At 47.3% G+C, this 12,745-nt stretch overlaps 1 protein-coding gene and 1 pseudogene across 5 annotated transcripts in view; one reads left to right on the top strand and one right to left on the bottom strand.

Moving 5' to 3' along the window:
- Window positions 1–12,147, bottom strand: part of ZBED4 (zinc finger BED-type containing 4) — a 31,723-nt gene extending 19,576 nt beyond the window's left edge. For 2 of the 5 annotated variants that reach the window (XM_063075687.1, XM_063075685.1), the window contains exons 1-2: window positions 11,474–11,625; window positions 9,827–9,893 (exon numbers count right to left, since the gene is read on the bottom strand). The gene's annotated coding sequence lies outside the window, so the exon portion shown is untranslated. Of the gene's footprint in view, window positions 1–9,826; window positions 9,894–11,473; window positions 11,626–12,111 lie in introns of those variants that run through there. The other 3 variants (XM_063075684.1, XM_063075686.1, XM_063075688.1) reach the window with 2 other exon arrangements.
- Window positions 91–1,070, top strand: LOC134360976 (adenosine receptor A2b-like; annotated as a pseudogene).
- Window positions 12,148–12,745: the final 598 nt, after the last annotated feature.

Genomic DNA, 12,745 nt, shown 5'->3' on the forward strand with positions numbered 1-12,745 from the left:
CAGGATGCATTGTTGTTGGCCCTGGGCTGGCCATCGCCGCAGGGTTGGTGGCATGACATGCTGGTGTGTGTTGTAGGGGTCACTTCAGGTATGCTGCAAATGCCCACCAACTACTTCCCAGTGTCCCTGGTGGCTGCTGACGTGGCTGTGGGGCCATCAGCCTGGGCTTCTGCACCGATTTCCACAGTTGCCTCTTCCTCACCTGCTTTGTCCTCGTGCTCATTCAGAGCTCCATCCTCAGCCTGCTGGCTGTGGCCGTCAACAGGTACATAGCCATCTACATCCCACTCAGGCTGAGGAGTGCCACCAGGATTTCAGAGGACTGTGGAGAACCACCTGTTCACTCTTTCTTCCACACACAAAATGCAGGACTCTGGGGAAGGGGCCAGTCAGCAACTGGAGTAGACCCCAGTTGTAGCTAATGAATTCAAGGCTGAAGGTATAAAAGTTAGTCACTGGACATGAGCAAGAGAGGGTCCTTGCCTTCAGCACTGGATTGATTCTGTTCTTGGAGTGGAATGGTAAAGACAGTGCCACCAACTGCACAGAGCCCTTGGATGGAAATACGAATGAAAGCTACTGCCATGTGAAGTGTCTTTTTGAGAATGTGGTCCCCATGAGCTACATGGTATATTTCAGTTTCTCTGGGTGTGTCCTGTGCCACTGCTCATAATGTTGGTGATCTACATCAAGATCTTGACGGTGGCCTGCAGGCAGCTTCAGCACATAGAGCTGATGGACCACTCCAGGACTACCCTCCAGCGGGACATCCATGCGGCCAAGTCACTGGTGATAATCATGGGGATTTTCTGTGCTACCAGTACATACCATCAACTGTGTCACTCTTCTTCAGCCAGCCCGGGCTAAGGATAAGCCCAAGTGGGCAACGAATATGGCCTTTCTCGTCACACGCCAATTCAGTTGTCAATCTCATTGCCTATGCCTACCAGAACCAAGACTTCTGCTATACTTTTCACAAAATCATCTCCAGGTATGTTCTCTGCCAGACAGACATCAAGAGTGGGAATGGGCAGGATGTGGCACAGCCTGCTCTCAGTGTGGGCCTATGACCGAGGCCCTGGCCTCTCTGAGAAGGCACAAGTTCACAATAAACAAAAGGACAGGACGTGACTGGCTGATTCTCATGGTGAAAGACAGCTATACCTCATGAGCACATGGGCTGCCTCTTTGGAGCACATCCCTGGAGTTACCATCTAGCTAATATGTATGTGTCATTAGTAGGCTCCAATGGTTGACAGATACGTTTATGGTTCTTTTTGGCTGCTTTTACTGTGTGGATGATGCTGACACCTTGAAGGATTCTAAAAGACTATTTTGTTTTTAAGGGTCCGCCTCATTCATCATAGAAAATGAAAACTATTTTACTGTGAAACACTGTGAACTACTATAATGCGAATTTTTTTGACTTAGAGGCAATGGAAAAACAAAAGTTCATTGTACTAAAAAATATGTATACTTGTACCTAGGAAGGTGACTAGGAAATTAAAAGTATAATTCTTCAATCATTTAAGGAAATGATATTCTCATAAATTCTTAAGCAGAATTATTATTAGGTAACAATTTTAAGCTCCATTCTTTTCTATATGCAGGAAACTACTCTAGAGGAAGAAACTGGAGAAATGGGATCCTTCTTCCACCAGATTCCCCCTTCTAGAGCTAGGTAGTGAATTTTCCTTCTCTTCCAAGTTCAAGTTTGGCCAAGTTGTTGGAACCCAAAGTGTGAAAATTTTACTAAGTAAAATTATGTAACTGTGTATGTATATTAGGTGAAGTGAAAACTTTTAAAAAAACAAGCAAACAAAAGTAAGATCGGCAGTTACTTTTGCTGGGAAGGAGATGAGACCAGGATGGGATGTGGAAGGATTCTGGGGTGCTGGCTAAATTTCACTTCTTGACCCAAGCAACAATTACAAATGTGTCTACCTTACAATAACTTATTAAGCTATACATTTATTTTATTCAGATTCTGTAACTGTGCTGTACTTTAAAATAAAAAGGTTAAAAAACACAGAGCTACAACAAAAAGCACACTGTGGTGATGGTGCCAGTGACTAACAAACGGACCAGCGCAGATGGGAGAGTCCAGAATTAGGACCAGACACGATATCTACACATACCATGCTAATAAAGTGCTAGGACATTCAGATGTCTCCATGGAAAACATGACACTTTACCCTTTAGCTCACACCATCCCCAAAATCAACTCCGGGTAAATGGTTGAATTAAAGGCAAAACAATAACAAATGTAATATAGGGAAATATCCTTGTAACCCTGATTTAGGGCAAAACAGGACTAACCATAGTAGGGAGATGAATAAATCAGGCCACACTGAAATTAAGGAACTAAAAAAAAAGAAAGAAAGAAAAAAGACACTCTTCTTCAAGAAACATCATTAAGGGTAAAACAGCAAGCTCCAGAATAAAAGAAGGTTTAGAAAAAGGCAAGAGTCTTGAACAGGCTCTTTATTAAAGAAGCTATCCAAATGCCAATAACTACATGGGAGGTGCTCAACCTCGTTAAGAATCAAGGAAATACAGATTAAAGCCACAACAGTAGTCACCCTGTAAAATGGCTAGGCTAAAACACACACACACACACTCTCACTCTCACCTAACATTGCCAAATGTTTGTGAAGATCTGTAACAGCTTGGTACAACAATATCAGAAAATAGTCTGCCATTACCTACTAAAACTCAACTATACAGTTTCATGCCATAATTCCATTGTATTAGTCAGTTCAGGCTACTCTTTAACAAAATGCCATAAACTGGGTGGCTTAAAAACAGCAGCAATTTATTTCTCACAGTTCTGGAGGGATCTCCCAGATCAAGGGGCTAGCATATTCAGTGTCTGCTGAGGGCCTGCTTGCTGGTTCATGGACTGCATCTTCTCATTGTGTCCTCACATGGTGGAAGGGACAAGGGAGCTCTTTGGAGTCCCTTTTATAAGGGCACTAATCCCATTCATGATGACTGTATTAGTCTGTTTCTGTTGCTTATAACAAAATACTTGGAACCAGGTAGTTTATAAGAAAACAAAATTTATTGCTTACAGTGCCTGACACTGGGAAGTCCAAAGTCCATCTGGTGGTGGCAACAGTGACCCAGGGGCCTCACACTGCAAGATGATGGAAGCAGAGAGAGCAGAGAGAGGCTCTCCTCTCTCTCCTTTTAAGGCCCTTAGAACCACGCCACTGACCACCATTATTAATCCATTCACTACTGCAAGGTCTTACAATCTAATCACCTCTCATAGGTTCCACCTTTCAGTTACCATAATAGGATTTCTCACCCTCTTAACAATCACAGTAGGGGCCAAGATTCTAACACATAAAACTTGGGGAACACAATTAAAGCTTCAGTGAGTTTTGGGGCGGACATATACAATGACATAATCATCTCCCAAAGGCCTCACCTCCTAATACTACCTCATTGAGGGTTAGGTTTCAACATATATTTTTGGGGGGATCCAAACATTCAGTCTACAGCATCCATTCACAGCTGTATGTGCAAGAGAAATACTTGCATACACACAGCAAAATACACACAAACACAAAGATGTCCAAGCAGTGTTCATAATGGCCAAAAAATGGCTATTGATTAGATACACGTTGTGATATATTCATGCAATGGAATACCACACAGCAATGAAAATTAAGAAACTATCATCATATTCAACAAATATGATATTGAGAAAAAAACAAAACAAAACAAAAGAACATGCACTGCATGACTCCACTATAAGAACTACAGTGGGAGACAATGCAATAATGGTTAACTTGGAGAGGAATGGGAGAGGCACAGAGGTATTTTCCTTCTCCGGACTTGGGTGGTGGTTACCCTAACCTGTCTCACTGGGTCACAACTCACCGAAACATGCATTTCTTATGTTATACTTCACAATAAAAAAATTAAAAAACTGGAAATCATCTATATTCCATCAACATTTGACATCTGAGCTCTTCCTATGACGCGCCCCATTCTGCTCTTGGGCTTTTAGTAGAATAACTCACAGAACTCCGAGCACCACCTAACCTGAAGGGAGTCTCTGCCACACTGCTCCCCTTATTGCCAATGAGAAGGTTGGTCAGGACTGCGGTGGGTGTAAACGTGTATGCCACATACATGCAAACATGTATCTGGAAGGGTATGTACAACTTAACTGTGGTAATTATGAAAGACCTTCACTTTCTATTTCATGTATTCTTCTACTTGACTATTTTTGCACATATATTTTATAATCACAAATAGCAATGTTTCTATTTTAGGAAAATACTGTCATTTTTTCTAGCACTTTACTACTACAGAAAATCATTTTATTTCCTACTACTTCAGCACCAATTTCAAGGGGAAAAAAAGCATGCTAGTTTTGATTTTCATACAACAAAAATATTATGCTCCTGTGGCATTCTGATAATTTTACATATAAGTGAAGAACAATTTGGCTTTTGCCACCTACCCCAAAACTTTGACATGATACCTTGGCCTTGAAAGATGAAGATTCCCTATTCATTGTGCATCTGGAGCCAGCATCTATTCCATGGTACTGATCTATTTTCCAGCAAACAAAAATTGGTTTAAAAATAAAACCAATCAGCATGTATACAAAATAAGGTAATCAATGACAAATAAAACACAGAATCCTTCCAGAACAGATCCAGTCACTGCTGTTCTCAGCCCCTGGTCCCCAGGACAGAAGGGAGCCCCAGCTCACATGGCCCTGCCCCATCTAGTCACAGCTAGAGCACCTCCCTTACGCCAAGGATTGATTACATCAATTAAGAAAATATTGATACACTTAAATAGTGAGCACTCAGTAATCCTAAATTATGACCAGAGATTAAAGACAGAGGAAAACAGATAGAAAGGAAGCACTCAAAACTAAAATTTTCTAGTATTTACTTTACATTTAATTAATTTTGAAGACAAAAACACCTAAAATTAAAGGTAGCTAATCAAAGGATCCTTTCCATAGGTTACAAAAGGTAAAATATGTGGAATATTCTCAATTTAAGACACGAGTTCTGACTTGTTGTAGATTTGTTATTTTTTATTTAAAGATTTAAAGAAACTACCTCCTAACTACTATTATACAGAAGTATCAGTGTGCATTCTCATGAGTGGTGTTTCCAGCTTTTGCACTGCAGAGAGTAATCACACTCGGTGGCTTACTGATATAATGATCAATTTGTATTTAATGATCTCAAATACTCTGACTACCTACTACTTGTATATCCAATTTAGTAAAGTATATTTTTTCATTTTTCACATTCAAATTAAAGCACATTAAATGAAAACTATTCCAAGATACCATTTCTTGCTGTATCATGCCGGCAAAACTCCAAACGCTTAGTAACACGCTCTGTTGGTGAGGCCCTCCCATACAGTGCAGACGGGGGTGCAAGTCCATGGAGGGGAATTTGAGAACACTTACCCAAATGGCATATAGCCTTCTACCCAGTGATGTCACAGTAGAAACAGACCCTGAAGACAACCCCCATCAACTACAAGTCAACACATGAGCAAAAGTCACAGCAGCATCCTATGTCCAAAGACTGGAAACCATTGAAAGGACTGATGCGTACATTCACAGATGTGCTGAATAAAAACCAAGACACACACAGTGTTCGTGGTACCCATCACCTTCTGTGGGAGACAGGAGGGAAAGTGTGTGTGTGTGTGTGCACATGCTTGCTTATTTTTGCAGGTTATAAATTATAAGTAAAAACGGTTGCCTAGAAGAGAGGAGGAGTAGGGAAGGTACCTTTTATATAATTTACAGTTTTGACTTTTGAACCATATAATTATTTTGTACATAAAAAAATTTTTTTTAAATTCCAAAGCTGAAAACAAACGGGAACAAACCGAACTGTATATCAAACGGGCAAAATAACCAGAGAAAAAAATATTTGTCAAGGGACTTTAAAACACAGTACTTTATTCACCTAAGTGGAACATAAGAAGGTGCTTCAAAAAGTTCATGGAAAGATTTGTATTATCTTTTAATTCTATTTTTCCATGAACTTTTTAGAGTACGCTCATGTACTAAGGTCAAAAAGAACTTAAAAACAAACAAAAAACTCACAAACTTTGCTAAGCAGTTTTATTATTAGTAGTAATACAATATTGTAATTTTACAACCTATTTTATGTGTATTTTACCAAACAAATAAGTAATTATGCCAATGGTATTAAGAATTAAGATTTTCAGGATAAAAAAAGATACAAATTTTAAAAATCAAAGAAATTAAATAAAATCGCATAATTATAAATTTGCATTGAAAATATCAGTATGAACTCCCAATGTTTTAAAAATGTTACCTAGCTCTGTCCAACAAAAGGGCTGTAGCAGTAATATGCAAACGCAATAAACAAATCTAATGCCTGGATCTTGGTTCCCAGATACCTTTCTGCACTAAAAAGAAGCAAAGCACTCTGGAGAAATGGCTGGTTGCAGGTCTGGAAAAGAAAGTGAAAGTGAGCCTAGGACACTGGCAGAGAAGAAGGGATCCAAGAACAACGTGCTGAGTGAAAACAACACAGAAGCCAGCTTGGGAGGGGCTTCTGACTGGTCATGTTTACAATGATTTGAGCATCACGAAACAAAAACAAAGACTTTAATAAAGTATAACACAGTGAATAAATAAAAACCTACTTATCTGCCTTGACATTCAAAGCTGGAAAATGAAAAATAAAAACATTCGCTACAACAGAGGTGACTATTACACCAACTGCTTCCCCTGGAAATTGTAATAAAAGGAAAGAATTAGCATCTATTCTGTCTTCTTGGGAGGTAATGAATGAGGAAACAAGATAAAATAAAGAAGGAACAACAGCACTGGACAGTCAACATGCTGCTGCCCAGCAGCTCTGGGGAGGACCAACAAACACATAGCATGGAGGGCTGGTGGAGCAGGCGTTCACATGGCCCCAGCATGTCCCTCACAGATGACCTGCTGACTGTGTGATGGGGGGTACATCTTAAAGGCCCAGTGATCAAGTCATATCAGCCCCCCGTGAGACAGCCTCCAAGGACAGTGTAGTACAAAGCGCACAGCATCACCCACACGATCGTACCCAAAATGTTCCACCCAATCCAATCAAACGTCTTAATGCCAGATCACAAGGCGTACACAGAGAGCAGAGGAACAAAAAGACACAATGTGATGCACAATCCTAGTCTAGACTCTGGTTTGGAAAAAAAAACAGCTAAGACATCTGGGGGACACCTGCGGAAATCTAACTGTGGACTGGCTTTTGGATGACACCAAGGAATTATTGTGATGTTCTTAGACATCATCAATCCAAACTGTGATTATAGTGAATGTCTTTTTCCCTTTCCTTAGGAGGAAAGGACACTTAGAGGTGAAGTGTCCTGATATCTGCTAGTTCCTTGGAAAAGGTCTGGCAAGCGCCAGGTGGCAGCAGGGGGCAGTCATGGCAGCTCCATCAGAGGGCATGGCACAGAGGAGCGCCAACTCTCTGTAAGTTAGAAACTTCCTAACATAATCTTAAAAAAACTGAAGCGTATTTGTTTTCAACTCAAGACTACACATGCCTCAGTGAGCTGTCAAGTACACCCAGGGAATCAAGGAACTCAAAGTCAGTCCCCCAGCCTGGCTCAGACTAGGAGATGGCAGTCTTTCCTACCACAGACATAAGTTAAGATCTGGGTCACACTCGATCTTAGAGTAACTTTAACATATTCTGAGGATGTAGGGCCATAGTTAACACAGTTTAGGGGTGGCAATAGAATCAGCTGCACCAAAGCCAGAAACTCCAAGAGCCACTGTGCCCATACAAGGAAAAGCTATCATCCAGGACTGGGCTAACCTGTGATGAAGAACCTGAAGCTAAGAGCCAGAGACAGTTGTGAAGGGTTAAAACTTCAGAGACCTAGAACCAGGGCTGTTTCCATGAGATGTGGTCAGAAACCCTGATAAGGGTACCTTGGAAACAAAGCACATTCCAGGGCAAGCAAACAGACCACGTTAAGGTCAGTTGGTCCTTGTTCTGTCCCTGAAATGTTGTGGGTCACAAACCAGGGCTATTTGGATTGTCCTGCTTGCTCTTTTTGTGGTTCCCCTGTACTTAACACCAGCACTCTCCCTGCCTACCATTTCCTCTGGGGTCTGGGCAGTCCCACCAATTGCAGGCTGAGTTGTAGCTGTGGCTGAAAGCTTCTGAAAGAGCCTTTAAAGTGTCCTTTAACTTACAGGATGTGGAACATGACTGCTGCGACACAGTAACCAGAGCTCCCCCCAAAACAGCACACGGCTCCTGACCCAGCTCTCCACTGCAAGCAGGTGGAATGGAGACCACAATGTGAGCGTCAGCAGCAGCTTTGGATGAAAACTCAACACCTCACAGTTTATGTCTGTGGAGGTGGTGAAGTAGGCAGACAGAGCAAGTTCAGGGGCTGCTGGTCCACAGAGCCAAGAGGCAGGCAGCTGCAGCAATCACACAGAGAGCACCCTTATGGGCCAGCATGGAGCAGGTCCCAGTGTCAAGCCAGTATCAGTTGTTTATTGTGCACAGACTTTGCTGGGAAAGATCTGGGCCACAGGGGCTGAAAGGCCTTCACCTAGAACAAGAGATCAGAAGCAGAGCACGCACCTTGTCAGTCGCTGGGCCTGGCATTTTTGGTTCATGTCTTTTAAGCTGTGTGTCCAATGATTCCCCCAAACTATCCCTGAGGTGCTAGGGAAGGCACAGCACGGGATAGCGTAGGAGGTTAGGGGGCTGACACCAGGCCTGACTGCAAGGCTGGCCTCTGTACCACACTGATGCTTTTCACCCAGTGGGCCACTGCCCTATTGCCCCCAGACCCTTCAGGGCTGGACTCAAACATCCCCTCCCTCTGAAAGGTCTTCCGGAGCACACTTCTCAAATAGAAACTGACATCACCTCTGCCCTTACCTGCTATTATTTTTCCTTGGAGCACATACTGGGACTCTTTCTCTGGTTTATAACAATCCCCCCCCACCCCACTACTCCTATGATCTCCAAAGGCAGGGCCTTCTTTTAAAACCACCATTGCCCCAGCAGGCAGAACAGTACCAGGTGCAGGGTAGAGTCGAGAACACCACATGCAGAGTCAAGCACCTGTCTCTCCCAGTCTCCTCTGCCTAATAAATAGGAAAAAAATTTGATTTTATTCCTAGCAATGCCTTCCAGAATTTGAACTACCAAAAGCATACCAAATAATCAGCAAGAAAGTGACCTGAGGTATTCCAGAATGAAGAAAAGCTTAGGCACTGAAAAATGGGGTGAGGGACAAGGGCAAGGAAGACTGGGATGCAGAAATGACAGAGCCAAGGAAGGGTGGTAAACCCAGAAATCTCTTATAATCCATAGACACTAAAGCAGAAAGCCAAAACTAAGATGCTAACTAAAGAATGTTAAGGGCTAAAGGCAGACTGTGACTTTCTCATGCAGCTAAATTCAGTTAAACTCACAATGTTAATAAGAACAACGGATTTCTATAGCTTATATCCTCAAGTCCTGACATTTAAGGAGTGACTTGAAAATTAAAGAGTGGTCAGAAGAAAGACAGTTGCTGACTCTCTGAAGAGTTCTGTGCAGAGGTGCTCAGAAGGAAACAATGCTGGTAGGGAGAGCCAGCTTGGCCTCTCACCGAGGGCCCTGGGGTCCAACAGTCACTCTGCCATTCAACCTGCTCCCTCTTGTCACAAGGCCATCATCACACCGAAATCAGAGGAGGAGAAACTGAAGTAGCTAAAGCCAGGCAACGAAAAATGCAGATACAAAGTCAAGAGAAGGACACACTGGCCACTGCCACTTACTGCTCTTTATGCTTCCAGAGCTCCATTTCCCAGTTCTCTCTCCCCAAATTTTATGTGGACCAGGGATCTGAAATATACATACACACATTTATTCACTAAATAAATACTGCACATCAGCTCCTTTGCACATCCACAGCATTCAACTGACTCCCCTAATACTTCACTGAAAATGCTTCTCCAAGGTGGTAGGGACATTCGAGTTACTCTCCTCATGTGTGGGGGCGTGTGGGGAGGTGGGATGAGGGGTGACATTAAAAAGCAGAGTTTTCACATCCAAAACCATCAACCACCATATTCAGGAATTAGCAGGGCCGGTTACAAAGGGGAAGGGGGAGGCACTGTAACCACCTGTCAAGTGGACTAAAAGTCTTAGCTTTCTTTTAATATATACGAGATTAACTGTGTCCTCTGCCTAAAAGATTGAGCCTTTAAAGCTTTTTGAGGATCCACAGAATCTCTCTTAACTTGTGCTAGATCTTTTCCTGAGAAAACGAAAATCATGACAAGCAGATATAATCCGCTTAAGGATGACAGGAAGTGTGCATCCTTGTAGGGACAACCCACAGGAAACCCGCAGAACGTGCAGTCAAACTCCTGGAAAGTTTCCTCTGGCAAGATAACTGTTTAGTAATTGAAATTAATCCCTAACTGAAATTTGGTTTATTCACAGCACTTTTTTAAAAACCCCAAGCAGAAAAACCAAAAACCAAAAACCAACGAAATTCTCCCTAGTCTGCAAATTTTATCACCCTGCTGTATAGAGAAGACATCAAAAGTTGACATTTCCATGGAGAAAGTCACAGGGACACCCTCGCTTTAGCAAACCACCCTCCTCACAAAGTGGGAAGTGGGATTTTCGAAACCCTGCGCCTCATGTGCTCAGAGCCCCCCACAACAGACAGCTCCCTCCCTACGGGTGCCGGCCGCCGGCGGAAGGCGGGGACTGGCCTCGAGAGGCGCGCGTCAGGTGAGGACCCCGGGCCGCCAAGACGGCGGGGTCACACGGGAACGGACAAAAGGGCAGAACGCCGCTGCAGCCCGCGGTGGCGCGGAGACCGAGCGCGACTGGAGGCCCCTGAAGTTGTGACCGCGGTGCACTTTGTTCACTGAACGAGGCCGCTGCCACCCAGAGACGCGCGGCACCGAAGCTCCACGAGCGTGTGGGAGCGAGCCTGTCCCCGTCCGAGGACGCCGACTCAGGCGCTCGGTCGTCTCTTCCTGAACGGAGGAAAAGTGACAGCATCGGGAGGAAGGTCCTGAAAACGAACCGTGGGGCACGGGACGCGGGGGAGCGCCGGGCGCCCGAAGCGGGACCCGGGTCCGCGCCCCGCCAGGCACGTGGGCCGCTGCGCCGCCTCGCGCGACCCTCGCCGCGCGGTCCGCGCCAACTTCGGGCCACTCGGACGTTTCGTCAGCAGGACCGCGCGGCCCGGACGCTAGCGTCGCGCCCCGCCGCGCGCCAGCTGTCAGCCGGGCCGGGGTCGCGGGGTAGCGGAGTTCCGGGGTCCGCGCGCGCCCGCGGGCGGCGGGGTGAGGCCGCGGGGGACGGCGCGCCCGGACCCCGGCCCGGCGCACACAATGGCGCCCGGTCCCGCCCGGCGCGCCGCCTCAGCCCGGCGCGGGCGGGCCCGCTCGCCGCGCACTCACCTCGGGCGCCCGGCTCGCAGCGGCGCGGCCCCGGCGGCTGCGGACGACGGCGGGCAGGGCGGACGCGCTCCATTCATTAGCCTCGGCTTTGTCTCCCCCGCGCCCCTCCCGGCCCGGCCCCGCCGCCCGCCGCCCGCGACGCCGCCGGACGCTGCGCCCCTCCCAGGGCCCCGCGCGGCGCGGGGGCGGGGCCGGGGCGGGGCCGGCGCGCGCAGGCGCAGCCCCCGCGCACCTGTCTGTCCGGCGGCCCGGCGGGGCGGGCGTCTCGAGGGGTCGAGGCGCCGCTGACTGGGCGGGGTCGGGCGGGCCACGCAGGCGCAGCCTCGCGCACCGGCCCCGCCCTCGGTCCCGGCCCGGCAGACCACGCAGGCGCAGTCCCGCGCGCCGGTCCCCTTCGGGCAGGCCACGCAGGCGCAGTCCTGCGCGCCGGCCGTCTGCGCGGCGGTCTGCGCGGCGGTCTGGGCGGCCGGCGGGGTAGAGGCGCTGGCGGGGCGGGGCGCGGCTGCTGCGGTTTCTTCTGGTGGCTCGGCCGTTGGCGGCGGCCCGGTGCTCACCAACGTTCCGCCGCGGGGTTTTCGGGCCGGCGGCAGGGCGGGCCTCGCCGAGCCCCCGGCCCGCGCTCCCCCGAGCCCGCTTACCTTGCGGCGCTGCGGCCGGCTACCCTCGGGGCGGCTGGGGCGGCAGCGGGCGGCGGCGTCTAAGCCCTTAAGTCTAAGACGATAAGGGCCTCCCTGCGCAGCCCGTGTGCTGTCCACAGGGATTAAAGCTTAACCCCTGCGGCCAGAGGCCAGGCGGGCCGTGGGGGGAAGGAGAGACCTTGAAACCGCGTGGCCGGGACCAGGCCTCGGTCCTGCCCAGGCGAGAGGCCCCCGGCAGCAGGTGCTGACCACGCAGGGATTCGGGCCCTCTTTTTGCCCGTGCAAGAAATCTGGGCTTCTGATGCAAGATTTTCTAATAATTTCTGTGCGGGCCAAATAAATCTGCAAGGGGAATTTGGTCCGGGGATCCCTCTTTTAGGAGCACTGTCTGAAACCACCGCTTAGTATGTAGGAGAATGAGATGAAGATGTTCACTCTTAATGTAATGATTGGGAAGTCGTCCATTCAAAAATTACTGGCTTAGTTCAGTAACCAAGTTCAGTTATGTTATGCCTCCCTCTGCCCAGAGCCCTCCACGGGTCCCCCCAGCACCCTCCCACGGCCTCCACAGCCCACCCACCCCACCTCTGCCCTGCTGCTGCACCCCACTCACCCACTCATTCCGTTCCTGGTC

The sequence above is a fragment of the Cynocephalus volans genome, chromosome 12 (genome assembly GCF_027409185.1).
Source record: "Cynocephalus volans isolate mCynVol1 chromosome 12, mCynVol1.pri, whole genome shotgun sequence".
Lineage (NCBI taxonomy): Eukaryota > Metazoa > Chordata > Mammalia > Dermoptera > Cynocephalidae > Cynocephalus > Cynocephalus volans.